The sequence below is a fragment of the Amphiura filiformis genome, chromosome 10, assembly GCF_039555335.1.
Source record: "Amphiura filiformis chromosome 10, Afil_fr2py, whole genome shotgun sequence".
NCBI lineage: Eukaryota > Metazoa > Echinodermata > Ophiuroidea > Amphilepidida > Amphiuridae > Amphiura > Amphiura filiformis.
Window position 1 is genome coordinate 56,129,223 of NC_092637.1, and position 17,683 is coordinate 56,146,905.

Consider the following 17,683-nt stretch of genomic DNA (forward strand, 5'->3'; position numbering starts at 1 on the left):
ACAGATAGTTTTATCTATATGCAGAGGATGTTTAAATACATTCCCATAACCCAATGGGGTTTCAGACCTTGGTACTTTTGAACACATTTAGCACAGTTGACCATACCTTGCTTTGGGATTGTGTGCAAATATCTGGTGTTTTCATCCTTTTATTTAACATTAAAAACATTGAGACTTAAAAATATAATTAATGCAGTGGGCCAATATGAATGTTTTCAATAAGAAATCAAATTTAATTTGATAAGTCTCGACTATTAGTTCATTGGCTGCAATTTTAAAATTACCATTTTGTGTGTGTGGTAATTTGGACTTTGCCTTTAAACTTAGGTTATATTGATCAAACTTCCCGATCATAGTGCATTGTAAGAATGCCTTTAAGCCTCCTCTGATCTATATGTGTGGCATTATTTATGTAATTACTTTGTGTTGGGCGTTATACTCAAGGTCTAGGTCAATATATCCATTGATAACGGCTTAAAAGAATAAAGGCACTGCACTTTCTTAATTGCAATTCAATAAACATAACAATAAAAAGACGTAAACCTTGAAGATTTAATCAATAACTGAAATACATAAGAGCTACAATAATCATAGCTTTTTGAGCATTTTCTGTGTTGTTGTTTTTTTGCCCAATGCTATATTTAATCTGATATTCGATGCGTTTGCGTTCTTTTGATTAATTTTGAATAAATCCAACTTGAGCACGTTTTCTAACTCTGTAACTGCTCGCATCTTTTGAACTGGTTGTTCAGGATTCTACAAAATGCAACTTTGCTAATTTTGTTTATTATCCTACATGAAATTGAAAATTGAAAATATCCGACATTAGAAGGATTTTGCTTGATCACAGCGCGTAATAGTGATTAATTTACTTCACTTCATAAACACCAATTTTTAAAAGGATCGAATATATAGGGCCAGATATTTGATATTTGGTATTTCAGATATTATTTAGATAGACACCAACTGCCTGAAGGCATCTAAGCTGTAAACGCAATACCGGCGAAAACATTCTCACTTGAAAACTTAAGCCATATTGAAAGAGCAGTAACTTGACAAACATAGGTCTGCTTGCTGAGACGTTTATACATATCTAGACAACATTGTGCCGGTGGTGGAGGAGATTCACTTATGTACTTCTATAATGGTAATACAATAAAGATATTACACGGTCAGGATATTTTTGAAGTCAATATACTATAGTCAAGGATCATAACGTCAAACATATTCACCTAAGATTTTCACTACATCGCAAAATAAAAGAAATTGATGTACAGCGTTTTGTTGGAGTAATTTTAAACGAGTAGAAAAAACTTCTGTCCATTGCTATAAATGTAGACTTTAGCAAGCAGATATTATATGCCGTAGAGAATACCCGCACAAAATACACATTGATGCACAAGGGATTTAAAAGAAAAATGTGTATAAGACACAGTTAACTGGGGGATTTGGGAATTGCACAAGTTAAATAATGGAAAAAAAAATATCAATCGAGTGCAAAATGAAAAGGACGGCAATAATTCTTACTAAAAATTATATGACTCTCAAAAATATGATACAACTATGATATCAACTTATAGCCATTGCCATATTCAAAATGCCTTGGCATTGGTGACGACGAGTGATGGACATGGAAATGCAAGTTTGATACCTTTACCAACCAACGATCCTGAACGTCTACACAACATAATATGCTTTTGATAACAGAGGTAGATTATGTTAAGGGGGTACTACACCCCTGTCCAATTTTTGCCTATTTTTGCATTTTTCTCAAAAATCATAGTGCATTGGTGACAAGTAAGATAGGTATATTATAGGGGCAATGACTACAACTACTGCACTGGAAATTTTATTTCAGCACAGACAACAGTTGTGGAGTTACAGTCAAAAATGAGGGAAAACCAGTATTTGATCAATAAATCAATAACTTCTTGTCTTGAGTTGCTGAATTTTCAGTGCAGTAGTTGTAGTCCTTGCCCCTATAATATACATATCTTACCTGTCACTAATGCACTATAATTTTTGAGAAAAATGCAAAAATAGGCACAAAATTGGCCAGGGGTGTAGTACCCCCTTAATCTATGGCAAGTGATTTATCAAAACTGCCCATCAGCAAATTATATCACAACCTGGCTAGCGTCAATATACATCGATGCCCGGGCCATGATAAATAATAAACTGCCTCGCTTATCACAGATCTTATAACCCGATTTTGCATTGTCCCTTTATTGTCCCTTCTTATAAACAGCTGTTTTAAGTAATATGATTTTTAATATATTGTCTATAGATACCGAGTAGTAATCTTTAAAGGCATATTTGTGATCTTAAGTTAAATTATCCAGTTTGGCAATAAAATATCTTATTTAAAAAAGTGTCTAGAGGCAAAAATTGTTTTATCATAATGAAAACAGTATATTCATTGAAGAGCATTTATCATCAATATATGAAATCTGGCTTGTGCAATAACAACGTTGACATGTTGAACTGAAAGAAGCGACAAGAAAGAGTTCAGACAGTCATGTTCGACACCGATATTAATGTTTTTATTGCATTTCCTGTGTCCACACATCAGCATGATTTATATCTTGAAATAGCCCCTCCGGTAAATCGTCCTGTTTTTTCAGAGTCATACATCAACCACACATTAAATGTTGCCACCTGCTTTTGACGTTACAAATCTTTTGAAATGCTGCATGTAATCCGCAATAATATGCTTTCACCAATGTGACTACTCTAAAATCAAATCAATCATTATTATTATTTCTCTGTCTGTTTTATGTTTCCAGATGTTCTGCTATATTTCACAATACGTTTCATACTCTCAATAATACTTATTAAATAGGATTTATTGAAGCTGTCAACTTCTGCATCAAAAAATGAGAATATGAAATATTGACGCCAGAAAGGGTAATTGAAGTGATTACGTCTTCTTAATAAGACTAATATGGTATTAATCCATGATTCCAGATATTTTACCGCTTTCACAATGCTGCCAGACAGATCGCGTTCTAACTTTGATATGTGTGTCAAACTTTCAACTCAAAGATGCAATATAAAATAAATGAAAATATCATAAATTTAAATCAATGTTTAATAATTTCCTTCAATATGCCACGTCATAAAACCCTCACCTCAAATGATAATAATATTTTTTTTTTAAATACCAATAAAAACAACACTTTCTTTTGTGGTTTCTTGTACAATAAGCACCATTATTTCGTGCAAATCAGGTCAATCTAATAAGATCTTAAAATAAACCATTGCTTTTGTTGGTCCGGTGTTCTTCCTTAATGCAAGTTCACTTACTATGACAGGTTAGCCAATCTTTCAAGACACACCTGTGATCAGTGTACACTTTCCATGCGTCTGACCACCTTACAAAATTATCATATTGGAATTATATAATGTTATGTTGCATGAGGCACTTTATGTGGTGAAATTCAGAAAACTCGAACTTATTAGGTATTTAATATTTGAATGAATACATGGAATGATTGGTCAAGCTCTTTACAGTCCACTTTGTAGTATGGCAAGTACAACACATAAACCCCTATGTTTCCTAGGGGTGGGTGTATTCACGAAAAGGAGAAGGAATTATGAAAAGAGTATAGTCTTGGGACAAGAAAAATACCCGAAACTACTTTTTTTAAAGTTGAATACGATAAAAATAAAACAGATGGCCCAAATTTAAGTCAGTGAAAAAAGAAGTTTCGAATAGTTATCTTGTCCCATTTATGCTGTCAGTTTCTTTTCCGTGTAGCCAGATATAACAATAGTGATTTCTATGTAGAATGTGACTGAACAATGTCCCAATTCTGCACAAATACTGAGTAGATGAAATGTGATATGTATTTACAATAACACTAGTAGTGACGCTCTCAATGGTTAAGGAGTGGATTTAAGTTTTGGATAAACGGTGAATTTATATCGAAGGAATTTATATAGCGCCTTAGGATGTAAGCATGAACACTGTGCCTTACAATGATATTAGTCGACTTTTACAAAACTTAAGATCAATTAGTTTGGAAGCAAATGGGTTTTTAGCTTAGATTTAAAGCTTAGCGGCTATATAAGTACGAAGTTTTACAAGGAATTTGTTCCAGAGATCTGACACAGAACTGCAGAAGGCGTCATCTCCATAGGTTGTGTGAGTTCTATTACACTCAAGCAGACAGTCATCAGCATGTGAGCGTAAGAACATAACATCAGAAAATGTGTGAGTTTTAGGAGATTTTGTATGTACAGTGGTGTTGCTTCATGTCTGCTTTATACATGTATAAAGCGAATGTGAGCAGTTCGTAAGTAATCCGCTCATTTACTGGCAATTATTAAGAAAGAAAGAACGAAAGAAAGAAAGAAAGAAAGAAAGAAAGAAAGTGAGAAAGAAAGAAAGAAGGAAGGAAAGAAAGAAAGAAAGAAAGAAAGAAAGAAAGAAAGAAAGAAAGAAAGAAAACAAAGAAAGAAAGAAAGAAAGAAAGAAATAAAGAAAGAAAGAAAGAAAGAAATAAGCAAAGAGACGAAGCATCCTCATCAAATACACTAATTTCCATATTGCCATTTTTTGTCATTTAACCAACTCTATATTAACATTTCTAGCTTTAATGATACTCTTTTATGAGTTCAAATAAGTGTAGTTGTTATGATTTCAATTATATTATCTTTGAAATACGGAGGCAACCAGTATGCGATAGCGACATGACAAGATCGATTTTAATGTGTTAAAAGGTACTTGACTATAAACGGACGTTCCATAATCTAGGCCGGGTTTCTTTGCGTTTCTATTCCCTAGTTTGTTTTATTGCCAAGTCAAGCACCATTTGGCTGTACTCGGCCCTAACATTCCTCTGAGACAGCAATACTGCACTTTTTCTCGTTGATCTTTCATCTCACTTCAGGTTATAAAAACGATAAAAGGTCGTTTTTATCAAGAAATTAGAGATTAACATCATAAATGAATTTGAAAAGTATAGGCCAAGTCTACTGTTTGTATTGCTTTATTTATATTTTCAAACTAAATTCCCTGAAATTGGCACGCTTATAATAATTGCCGCTGCTATTGTTATCGTGGTTGTTTATACTATTATTCATTTTAGCTGCCTTTGATTTCGTTTCGTCTGCATCATTATCTTTTTTTCCTTCAGTTATATCATTGTATATATTTATTGTCACTATTGCTACTTCTAGTTTGTGTGGAAAACACTGGGCAAGTGACATTTCAACATCAACTATAGTCCGTATGACTTGCTCGAGACAATACAGAAAAACAGTGACATTTTGTGATTTTCTCAATCACTCATGATTTCGCAAAAAATATGTTATGCTAGTTGGATTCTTTGTGCTATTTCTTTCCTGAAAATATGTACTTTTATATGCTTATTGTCATCAAGCTGTACAATAAATATAATATCTAAATTACTGGCTAGAAGAAGGCAACTATATCATCTTCAAACAGGGTAAGAGGGCATTAGGGTCGCTACGTAATTGTTCCATTCATCATTAATTTAGCAATGCAAACAAACTTTCATTTCTGTTCAAAATGAAACCATCGAGTTAACCTAACTACTGGGTTTTAGAGCATAGACAGTAACAAAACACGTTTGTCTTGTAAAAATAACAATAAATCATAAAACAACATTAGGATTGTGTAAATGAGCCTCCGAGCATGCATTAAGGGATCACACTTAAAACTCTCTTGTACTTTTTGATGTTTAATTCAAATAAAGAGACAATACTTCAATTGGAACCGTTTACATATTTTAAGTGTGAATCAACAATTACGCGCACTGCCTTTGAAGCAGCTTCCTGTTATTAAGTGATTTATGTGTGAATGAACTGATTATTATTATGTCATTATGGAAGGCTATATTCTCCTTACCGGCATATCTATATTAATCGAGCTCCATTAATCACATAAACGAACAAACTATGCAAGTGGACTATGTTCTCTTCAAGCAGGGTAATTATTATGATATACACTAATGCCTTTAAAGCACTTTGTGCCTAAAGCGCTTACTTGAATTAACTACAGTTGGGAAAGAAATACAATGTAATAAATAGTAATTTGATGTAATACAAAATATTACAATTAATTATTGTGTAGCCTCAAGTTAATTAATTAGAAATATCTTACAAAAATGTACACATGTAATACAAACTCTTTTTAAAGACAAACTATATTGAGTGGGAGAAGATTCAGATGTTAAGAAATATTGCCTTTTAGCGTCGGTGACTAAGACCGTTTTACTGCCAAAGTCAAAACACAAAACATCTCCATTTCTCATAACACACTTTACTCAAAAACATCATTTCGTTCTTTATCACAGTAAATGTAAGCAGTTCTCCATAAAAAATTCAAACCCTGTGTTTGAAAGTTAAATCAAAATCCAAAAATATTAAGTCAGTATATGAAAATAACATGATCGCACTAACAGTTAACTTATATCGTTAAGTGAGTCGAAAAGTTTGTGCCAAAAACGGACAGTCCCCTTACACGATATCCCTAAGCGCGTTAAACATACATGGACGCAGTTCTAGACTCGTGCCTCGTATCGTAAACTATAACACATCTCTCCCTCTCTCTCTCTCTTTCTGCCAAACCTGTTGCATTGTCGTTCGGGGAATCACTATTTTTCAAGAGTAAAACGAATACATCGCAAACGTTAAAAGATCTGAATATGTTTTAACAGCATTAATGTATTTGTTTTACCTGAGTCCGTGGGGTCCATCCATAATACAATGTGTTATTGGAAATAATTCCCCGTGGCACTTTATAGACCGGCAAAGTGTATTGAGGTGGCGTGATATTTCATATCCCTATTCAACGTTTGATTTAAGAACAATTGAAGACCTAAGCGCAAGAAGACCGTAAGTCCACTTGGCCCCAGCAACATGTACACACTAAAGTTACGTATATTTTCTCAGGGTTTTATTAAATTACATGTTCCAGGGTAAAAACATCATGAAATGTTGTGAAAGATTTGTTTTGGACCCTGAACATGTGTAAAACATTACCAAAATATACGAAACTATACGCAACTTGAGTATATACATGTTGAGGGGCCAAGTGGGCTTACGGTCTTCTTGCCCTCAGGTCTTCAATTGACCAAAACTTTTTTATTCAAGTTTCAGGGCATGTACAGGTAGATAGATTAATTTCAGGATTCAATATTTCCTGGTTCCAATTTGCGGGCATAGTTAATTCAATGACTGCACTTTCAACCAATCAGATGACAGGAATCTATAAACATACATGGACGCAGTTCTAGACTCGTGCCTCGTATCGTAAACTATAACACATCTCTCCCTCTCTCTCTCTCTTTCTGCCAAACCTGTTGCATTGTCGTTCGGGGAATCACTATTTTTCAAGAGTAAAACGAATACATCGCAAACGTTAAAAGATCTGAATATGTTTTAACAGCATTAATGTATTTGTTTTACCTGAGTCCGTGGGGTCCATCCATAATACAATGTGTTATTGGAAATAATTCCCCGTGGCACTTTATAGACCGGCAAAGTGTATTGAGGTGGCGTGATATTTCATATCCCTATTCAACGTTTGATTTAAGAACAATTGAAGACCTAAGCGCAAGAAGACCGTAAGTCCACTTGGCCCCAGCAACATGTACACACTAAAGTTACGTATATTTTCTCAGGGTTTTATTAAATTACATGTTCCAGGGTAAAAACATCATGAAATGTTGTGAAAGATTTGTTTTGGACCCTGAACATGTGTAAAACATTACCAAAATATACGAAACTATACGCAACTTGAGTATATACATGTTGAGGGGCCAAGTGGGCTTACGGTCTTCTTGCCCTCAGGTCTTCAATTGACCAAAACTTTTTTATTCAAGTTTCAGGGCATGTACAGGTAGATAGATTAATTTCAGGATTCAATATTTCCTGGTTCCAATTTGCGGGCATAGTTAATTCAATGACTGCACTTTCAACCAATCAGATGACAGGAATCTATATATGAGGTATATAATAACATCTACGCCAGTTAAAGTAAAGGAGCATCAGTCATTTAGTAAATCAGATACACATTTAAATCATAAACACTTGACAACTTTTGGTTGTTGCACACAACACACATTTGAACAATAAAATGGAAATTCTTTTTGCAAATCAAATTATTTACACAAATCTTAATCACATTGATATTCGCTTACGCGTGCTAATGCATAGCTTTAAACAGCTACATCTCCAGTCCATGTATGTCTTCGTTTCGTTCTAATACCAAGTCAAGAAATTAGTCAAAGCTTATTACAGCTTCAAGGGTTAAATGTTGTTCGTGTATGGCATGTTAAATATGTTTAAAAGCGTTGAAACAGCAATGCAACAATGCAATGCCTTATAACTTTGTAATACTATGTATGTCAATAACCAACTGTTTAATGCTTGTGGCATACGTCTCTTCAAAAACATATAGTTTAAGGCGTACAAAGAGCACATTTTACGCATTTACTTAGCATTCTAAGTAGTAAACCAATATAACTGTACAGGATGTCCCAGAAAAAAATGCCGGGTGAATGAATTTGAGTATAAGTCGAGATATAGATACCGTAATCCAAAAATTTTAAAAGCGGCGCGTAGCTAATTTTAGACGTACATTTTATTTGATTCGAATGATTGGTTACGAAGAAATGAGCGATTACATAATATGTGCACCAATACAATTCATTCCAAGTTTGATCAACATGTGCTTTTTTGTATTTGCTCATATTCGCTGAAGTTGGACAACCTGAATACAACTTTTGATTTGCCATATCATTGATGTTATTTGGTTTTCGGTTTATTTGTTTCAATGCACGTCTGGTTAAATTTGTTAAGTGCCTTTCTCTTTATTTCGATAAACGTCGAAAAAAATTAAAGCAAACAGAAATAATAGAGTTATTGAATGTGCATTAAGTATTACCTTTATTTTCCTATCTAATTTAGGTTGTTATTTGTTATGCGTCATCTTAAAAAGTACAGCGACCTTTCCGCTTCAATTTAAATTGATGTTTACGTTTTACTGATTAATCAATAAATCGATATATTCTCCATGTACAGTAAATAGATTCTGCTCAATTGCATTATTTACATTAAATTCATCCTCTTTGATACAATTGCGAAGGTTATCGCTTGATTTAGTTTGGAACTCTTAAATTTATCAAAAGACCTTGACTTTTGAAATGTTTTGTTATTGCGGTAAAACATATCTATGTTGACATAATTTTGAATTTAGAACAGCAATGATCAAGATATGGACAATTGTGGATTTTTCTCCCTCTTCTCAGCAAAGCTAACCTGTTTTTGGTGTCAAAATAAGTTTAAAAAACATGACGATTTCGTTACTATATGTGCAATGCTTACTTTATATATTTCTTTATTAAATGTATTTGTTATCACTGGCTATATGTAGTTGTTTGGATTTGTTTACCCGACCGATACACTTGTAATGTAAATTGTTCTTCTCAGGCAGTTGTATCACCATTTTGATTGTATTTTAGTCCAGTCGCACAGACCAGTGCATGTTAAATAAGCCCATCTCATCTCCAATGACGCAGTTTATATTGGGCTTACGGATCAGTGTCCTGATGGATGTACATGCTTGAGAAAAAATTTATGATTGTCAAAACTAATCATATAGGGTAAAATATACAATACACCTGATGAATGAGAGAATGATCAAAATGCCTATAGATCCTTAATACCGACACATATTCATAACATCATTAATTAAATTGAAATATTTTGTCTACGCACCGGTACCTTAAATTGCGATTAACCAATACGGCTTACGCCCTGCAACTTACAATCGACATTTCTTTGTAGAGAGGTAAAGGCAGAGCGACTACAAACAAACAAGCAGATAAAAACTGAAGTAAATTGAAATATTTTTCAAATATTGCGGCTTACGATGGATATGCGTAGGAAGACTTAACAAAAATCTGAGTATGAATGAGCGTAATTAATTGAGCACAAACACATGGTTGTTTGATGGCATGTAAAACCGAGTCATTTAAAGAAAAGTTGAACAATAACTTTATATCATGAAATGTAAGGTATAACTCATATTATTTGGCTAATTCAAATTTAAAAATTATGTAAATAGCGCCCTCAATTTGCACACAAATATACGGTTTATAGAATAAAAAGTACCACATAAAAGCAAAAAAAAAAAAAAAAAGATGAATAATTTGATATAAAAACGTAAATCTAAGTTGAAAAATTGCTACAACTAGTGTATATTAGTGTGATTGCTGCTGGTATTATTCAGGTCTAGAATTTAACATTATATAATGTTTTGTTAAGAAAGTTAATAAATGATCCCATCAAACAACGGCAAACATGCGTCTAGTACTCTTAGTAATGTAAACATCTCAAAATAAGTGTCTAACCCCCTTAAATAATGACCATTATTTAAAAACGTTCGTCTGTATTACAAATCTGTAAAATGCTTTGGTAGCAGAATTTATTTCCGCACATTTTGACACCTCATTTGTAGCAATTGACTAAATATTGACGTCACAACGTACATTTAAATCAATGTAACCCAAGATTTGAAAGTTGCAGTAAATTGTATTGATTTTGCATTCAGTACGACGTATAATGGAAGGAAATCTGTGTAATGATATCTGAGTGTTTTTGTATTGTATGTAAGTGCAACTTTCAAATCTGGACCTCTCTACATTAAATTGATCGGTGTTTTATTGTTTTCTGAGCTATCGTATCAAATGAGGTGTAAAAATGCGCAGACATAAATTCTGCTTCCAACGCATTTCAGAGTTGTAATGCAATAGCCCGTTTTTTGAATAATTGCCATTTTTAAGGTTATTAATTATTTTAAACTGTTGTGATTTGGTAGTTCACAGCATCTTACGAATGGTAGTGAGCTTTGGCAAAAACTGCATTGCTCAATTCATAGCGAGCGTGTAGAAGAATTAAAATATCACAGATATACTTTTATAGGTGCTGTTGTTCTTGAGTTACGTTGTAAAGAGGGCTGAAACAACAACACTTTTGTAAAACGTAAACAACAATAAATTAAGCAAGTTTGCAAAGTATACGATTTGTAGAATGAACTTTTGCAAAACATCAAGGTGTTAATTTTCAATAATATATTGATCTAGATAATGAAAATCGATTTTTAGGTTGCTTCGAGCAACAATGCCTCGTCTACCCTTAAGAGGGCTGGTTACTTTTTTTAGATGTTTATATATAAACTGCGTGGTATCATAAAAGGAACACACTTTAAATGTATTTTGGATTAACATTGTTACTTTGAATACTATACATACATATACATCTTTTAAGCACAGACTATGTGTCAGAGTAAACAACTCAAGGCGCATGTCGTGTCAAATTCCGTTTTTTTGCTTATTGCGTCAATTTTCTCTACATTACATTTTATAATGTTGGTATATTGAAGACAAAATAAGCAGCATGTCGGTGTTAGTAATATAAATTACTTTATATTGACTGTGTTGTTCAACATGCAACATATAAAATCACTTATTTGTACAAGGTTTAAAAAGCAAGGATAGTTTTATGTAACTATCAGTGAACCAACAAGAAACAATAAGAACGTATCGTAGAGATGTAACCTAAACCGAGTTGTTTTGAACAGGATGACACCCGTACTTTGACAAAACCGATATTGCAGTGTCGACAGTAACATAGTGTGTTAACGCAGTTTATCCAAAGGCATTTTTTCAAAGCGGACTAAAAATCAAAAAACTGTAGTGAAAAAGAGGAATGATGATTCCTTGGGGAAATTAACAGGATTACAATACCATTCCAAGCTATCGCATTTTGTTGAAAGCAACTATTCATTTATTTGTCAAGATTGTTGAAGATAAAAAAGCAAGAATGTGTTTATTTTAGTCCATATGAATTTCAATGTCAATATCATGCATTCAAAATGGTATTTATTTCCAATTTGATATCAGTGTCAGTTGCGACCTTTAGCATAGTACAGGGTGTCTCAATAAAAATAGGCCCTATCGAAAGTGGTGCATAACTTAAAATATCGGCAGTAAAATAATTTTTTTTTTAAAGATTCGAACTTCATGAAGCGTCAGCTTAACAATGGTGCAAAACTTATCCAAATCGGTTCACGCGTCACTGAGATAATTAAATTTGTACAAATAGACATATTTTGGACCATTCCAATGGGGTAATACACATTAACAATAATGTGTAGTTTATTATAAAAGAAATAAAAGGAAACGCCAAGTGTAGCTAGGTAGGAGTTCAAAATCAATCAATCAACCTCCCAAAGTATGTTTTCACAAGTTTCTCTTTGGGTTAAGGGCTCGGATAGCAACGTTTGTAGAGCACTTTTTGTGGGACCTGAGAGCACATCAGACATATCGAATTGCATTCTGAATACGAGGAATGTCCTTCTGATATTTTTAAAAGTTAGCGCTATAACACACATTTTATGCCAAATTATTAAAATTTGATATTTTTTGTATTTTGTTGTTTAACCATTCTCGAAGTAAACTTCATAAATCTAATGATATGTACTTAGTTTAGTGTATGTAGTTGGGATGAAAAGCCGACCATCAATATGAAAGGTCAAAATTTTCATATGATAGACGGCTTTTTGTCCCAGTTACATACTACACTTAAAGTACGTACGTATCATTAAATTTATACTATTTACTTCGAGGACTGTTAGATTTCAAAAATATAAATTTTTAATCATTTGCCATAAAATGGCATTATATCGTGAATTAAACCAAAAAAAATGATATCAGAAGGACATTCCTCGTTTTCGAAATGCAATTCGATATGGCTGATGTGCTGTCAGGTCCCACAAAAAATACGTGAAAAGGAAATTGGTTCCCTCAAAATGAAATGAAATGATAGTATTGATGGTGAAATAAACAAATATTGATGAAAACGTCAATAACAGAAAAAAGGCATAGTTGCTGATCAGGCAAGTTATCTCCTACCTAGCCACACTGGGAGTTAAGGTTTGACACTATTTCAAACTATTGCGATTTGGAAGTTCACATCATATTGCAAATGGTAGTAAGCTTTGGAAAAAATGCATTGATATTACAGATGTGGTTCTCGAGTTATGTTCTCGAGTTATGTTGTAAAGAGGGATAGTATGTTGATTTAAATAATGAAAATCGATCTTTTTGGCTCCTTCGACCAACAATACTTAGTCAACCCTTAACTTCATTAATTTCTAAACAACTAAATTATTGTTAATGTGTATTGTCCCATTGGAAAGGTCCAAAAAATGAGTCTATTTGTAGTTTCCCAATTATCTCAGTAACGAGTGAACGGATTTTAATGATTTATGAACCAATCTATAAAGGACACTTCATGGATTTTGAATCTGCAAGAAGGTTTTAATTTTACTGCTGATATTTTAAGTTATGCCCCCCCATCCACATGGCCTATTTTTATTGAGACACACTGTAGAAGTATGTATCACATTGCCTTTGAGTCGGTTTTTATCATTTAATTTAGATACTTAAATGCTTTGACAATATCGATTTTAACATGTTTCTAATTCTACTATGGTGTAGTAAGTAATGCAATCATATACGATTTATCTGTCAATTGTCTTTGTGAGATAACTGCCTGTTATGAGCAGATATTTATTAACCAAAGGTGTAAACTTATAATTTTGGATAAATTACATCCCATTCTAGCTCGTCAGTGATTCAACCCTAGAACTACTAAGCCCTATTTTGTAGGACTCCGAAGGGAGAGGGCGTTGCACTCACCCTTTTCAAACGTCATGTACCGCTATATTTGGTACCAATGTATAACTATGGGTTTCCTATATCTAGTGATACCAAAGTTAGTACAAATATTCCGCACATAATATCATTATGAGGTCATCATGTAGCGAGTCCATGCACATTTGGGAAATTCTGGCTAAGTACAAAAGTATAGGCAAAATTGAATTTCGGCTAAAAAATTGTCACAGTAGCTCTTGGAAAAATCACAAGAGTGAAATGAAAATCAACCCCCACCCCGTGTTCATTTTTGATGGCCGTCCCACCCCCGGGTAATGTGCTGGGGTAAAAATTTGATCACTAAAATAAACGGTCGTTTGTACGTGAACATTCATGTTGTTTATGACGGATAAAAAATCTTATGGTACCAACACCCTTCTTATAGTTCTAGGGTTAAATGACATTTAACGATTGGAATAGCTTATTTTCTAACTATTTTTTCTTCAAGAAATCAAACTTCGTCTTTAAAATACAAGCGTTGACGTCATATCATAGAATGTTTGCTACGAGCGTGAGTTGTCAACTTGTTTCTATTTTCCCATTCTATGTGACTCTATGTTTTCATGCATCTCTTTATTCAAGACCGATTTATATAATTAATGCTCAGTCACTCATGGTATAAATCTGTCCAAATCATTCCAATTCCATCAGACAATCAGCAATGTGCATCTTGTAAATTGTTTATTTTCTTTGGATCGACAACGTCTTTATTTATCAAGATCACCATCTCGGTTATCGATTTTAAGCGGACACTACACCCCTCGATAAATGTGTGTCTATTTTTGCATTTTTCTCAAAAACTAATAACACAGTAGTAACAAAAGTTATGTATATTATAGGGGCAAGTAATTCAATTACTACACTGGAATTTCAGTGACCCAAGACAAGCGTTTCGCTATTTATGATAAGAAATAAGGTATCGCTAGTATGTATCTCATTTCCGATCATATATACTGAGCCGCTTGGCTTGAGTCACTGAAATTTCAGTGTAGTAATTGGATTCCTTGCCCCCAATAATATAAATAACTTACCAGTGTGTTATTTTTTTTGAGAAAAAAGCAAAAATAGTCACAAATTTACCATAGGGTGTAGTACCTATAAAGAAACAATATAGATCAATATATTCATGTCATGCTCATTTGATAAGTTGTTTTACTAGCTTATATAACCTATTAGCGTAATAAGAACGCAAACACATCGTATATTTAGGGACTTATTTACAAAGTGTATTCATATCTCTAAGCCTTAGAATGTGAGTGAGTGTCAAAGCGTCAAAACCGTATTTTATCCAACCCATCAAAACCTCAACTTATTTGTCTCATATTTGTATTCAATATGACCCTTCTAAGATTACACGCCAGCCATTGACTGTGGATTTAAGGCGTAATCTCTACTCGTTCACGCTGGTGTACATAGTCATTTCCTTTCCAAACTCGAAGTAAATATGAACAGGATTTTTTTTTTCAGATGGAAATTTACAAGACTTTTTCAAATTAGCCCATTCTTTCTGATTTTTTTCTTCATTGTCTTCGTGCGAACCCGTGTAAATGTATTGATAAAAGGTGAAGAACATACTATTCAAAATAATAATTATTATTCTGATGGAATATACATACATAAGCATGTTATGGGTTAATACGTTCACATGTGATATAAGTCAAACTTGACACCAACTATCACTTGCAGTTTGATTAACATTTCTGGCATTATGTGTACGATGGGGCGAACATTTGGCAAAATACGGAATGAAATTACTAATCGAAATATTATTAAGTGACAACTCAATACCATGGGTTCATTATAATGTTGTAAGAGTATTTATTTTTCACGAACGAAGCGAGTAAACGGTCTTCTACAAACCGATTGTTATCCACATGTGAACCATTTTCGAGAAAATATTAAAAATAGAAATTAGATTTCATTTGGAATGCAAATTATACTGATTAAAATTATATAAAGGTATTACTTCATCTGTTGATCATGTTGGGATTGGCCTTAGCATTTTGGAAATACTGTCCTTTTAAGGAAGGGGAGTGACATAGCAAACTCCACCCACAACACACAATAATTCGTTTTTGCTTGAAAGGTTAATAAATAAATTTTAAAAAATGTAGATATTTATATAGCGTTTTATGCCGTAAACAGCCTCAAAGCGCTTTACAATTATTCCGCCGTCATTATGATATGTCGGAACCACGTTTGCAGCCTACAAGTGGCGCAGGGTCCATCAGTACAACGACTGTGACTATCCCTAACAGCTTCCCATTGCACCTGGGTGGAGTGAGGCAAGCGAGGCAAAGCGCCTTGCCCAAGGGTGCAACACGGTGGTGGGACGGGGAATCGAACCCACGCACGTCAAGCAAGCTCTCGGATTATGAGTCCAATACACTAGTGCTCTCACTGTGAGAAACAAAATGGTAATTTCTCTGCTGTACTTTGGGTCCATAATATTGTTTATTTCTGATATAAAATGATTATGATGTTTTTTAATTCGTAATAAAATACAAATTGTATGACAAATTATTAAAAATCATATTTTGACATTTAACAGTCTTCTAAGTCAACCTTATTAATCTAATGATATTATGTACTTAAGGTGTATATAGCAGGGAGGAAAAGTCGTTCATCATTTGAAAAATATGTCCTTTGTTATTGAAGATATATACATTTCCCCTAAAAGACCTACACATGAATACATGAATACAAAACCCACCCAAGTCCATGGGAAGTGATAAAAAAAAAAAAAAAAACCGTGTATCATTTTGATTCCTTCAGTTAGATTTACCTTGTCCATATGGTAAGTTTTACGTGCAAATGAGTGGGTTAAACTGTATTAGGTATGGCGATTAGCATTACAGAGACTTTTATTCATTTTAAATCCTGGACTTGGGTGTTTTTTTTAATCATATACAAAGACAACAATGTTGGAATGAGATTACCACTAGATAATACAAAATAAAGATCACATGTATGTATAATGTTGATAAGCATACTGCCATGTAATATAAACCACACACTTTCCTTGATTAAACCCATTTTTTCTTCAAAAGTCACTCTCCAGCAATGAATGTGTTACACGTGGACTTTTATACATACTGGATTTCAATCAATGTGTTACAAGACTCAAATCCTGGACTTGGGTGGTTCGTTCATACATACTATTGTTCACATGCTCAATAGACATAGCGGATGAATTTGAGTTGTTCTTTCATACATATGACAGGCCTATGTATAGCAACAATTTCCCATGCTTAGCTCAACTTGACCAAAGTATGGACTTGGGTGGGTATGTATTCATAATTATATTCATATGATATATGATTAAGATATTTTTTTAATTTGCGATAAAATACAAATTGTATGACAAATTATTAAAAAATTACATTTTTGACATTTAACAGTCTTCTATAGTCAACCTTATTAATCTAATGATATTATGTAAAGGTGTATGTGGCAGGGAGGAAAAATCGTCCATCATGTGAAAAATATGTCCTTTGTTATTGAAGATATATATATTTTCCCCTAAAAGACCTACAATTGTTAGGTCTTTTAGGCCCACCCCATCACCACTTGCAACATCATTGCGCTGGTTGCGTTTGGTGACGGTGTGAGTTAGTCATATTGATGTATCACTGCTTGCGATATGTATCACTACATCGCTTAAGGGGGTACTACACCCCTCGATAAATTTGTAGTAATTGGATTCCTTGCCCCAATAATATACATAACTTTTGTTACCAGTGTGCTATTTTTTTTTTGAGAAAAAAACAAAAAATAGTCACAAATTTACCACAGGGGTGTAGTACCCCCTTAAATCTTTACCAATAACAAATTACATGAAAGCGTCTCTTCAATACAGCTACTCCGAAGGGTATTTGCGAGTGCCAAAATCTTTACATATCTGAAGAAACTCAAGATGACAGTTTCATTCG

The 17,683-nt window shown here is 33.5% G+C and overlaps 1 protein-coding gene across 2 annotated transcripts in view; it reads right to left on the reverse strand.

The window, feature by feature from the left end:
- LOC140163051 (uncharacterized) overlaps window positions 1–17,683 on the reverse strand; it is a 396,194-nt gene that overhangs the window by 129,782 nt on the left and 248,729 nt on the right. The gene's annotated exons all lie outside the window — the stretch shown is intronic.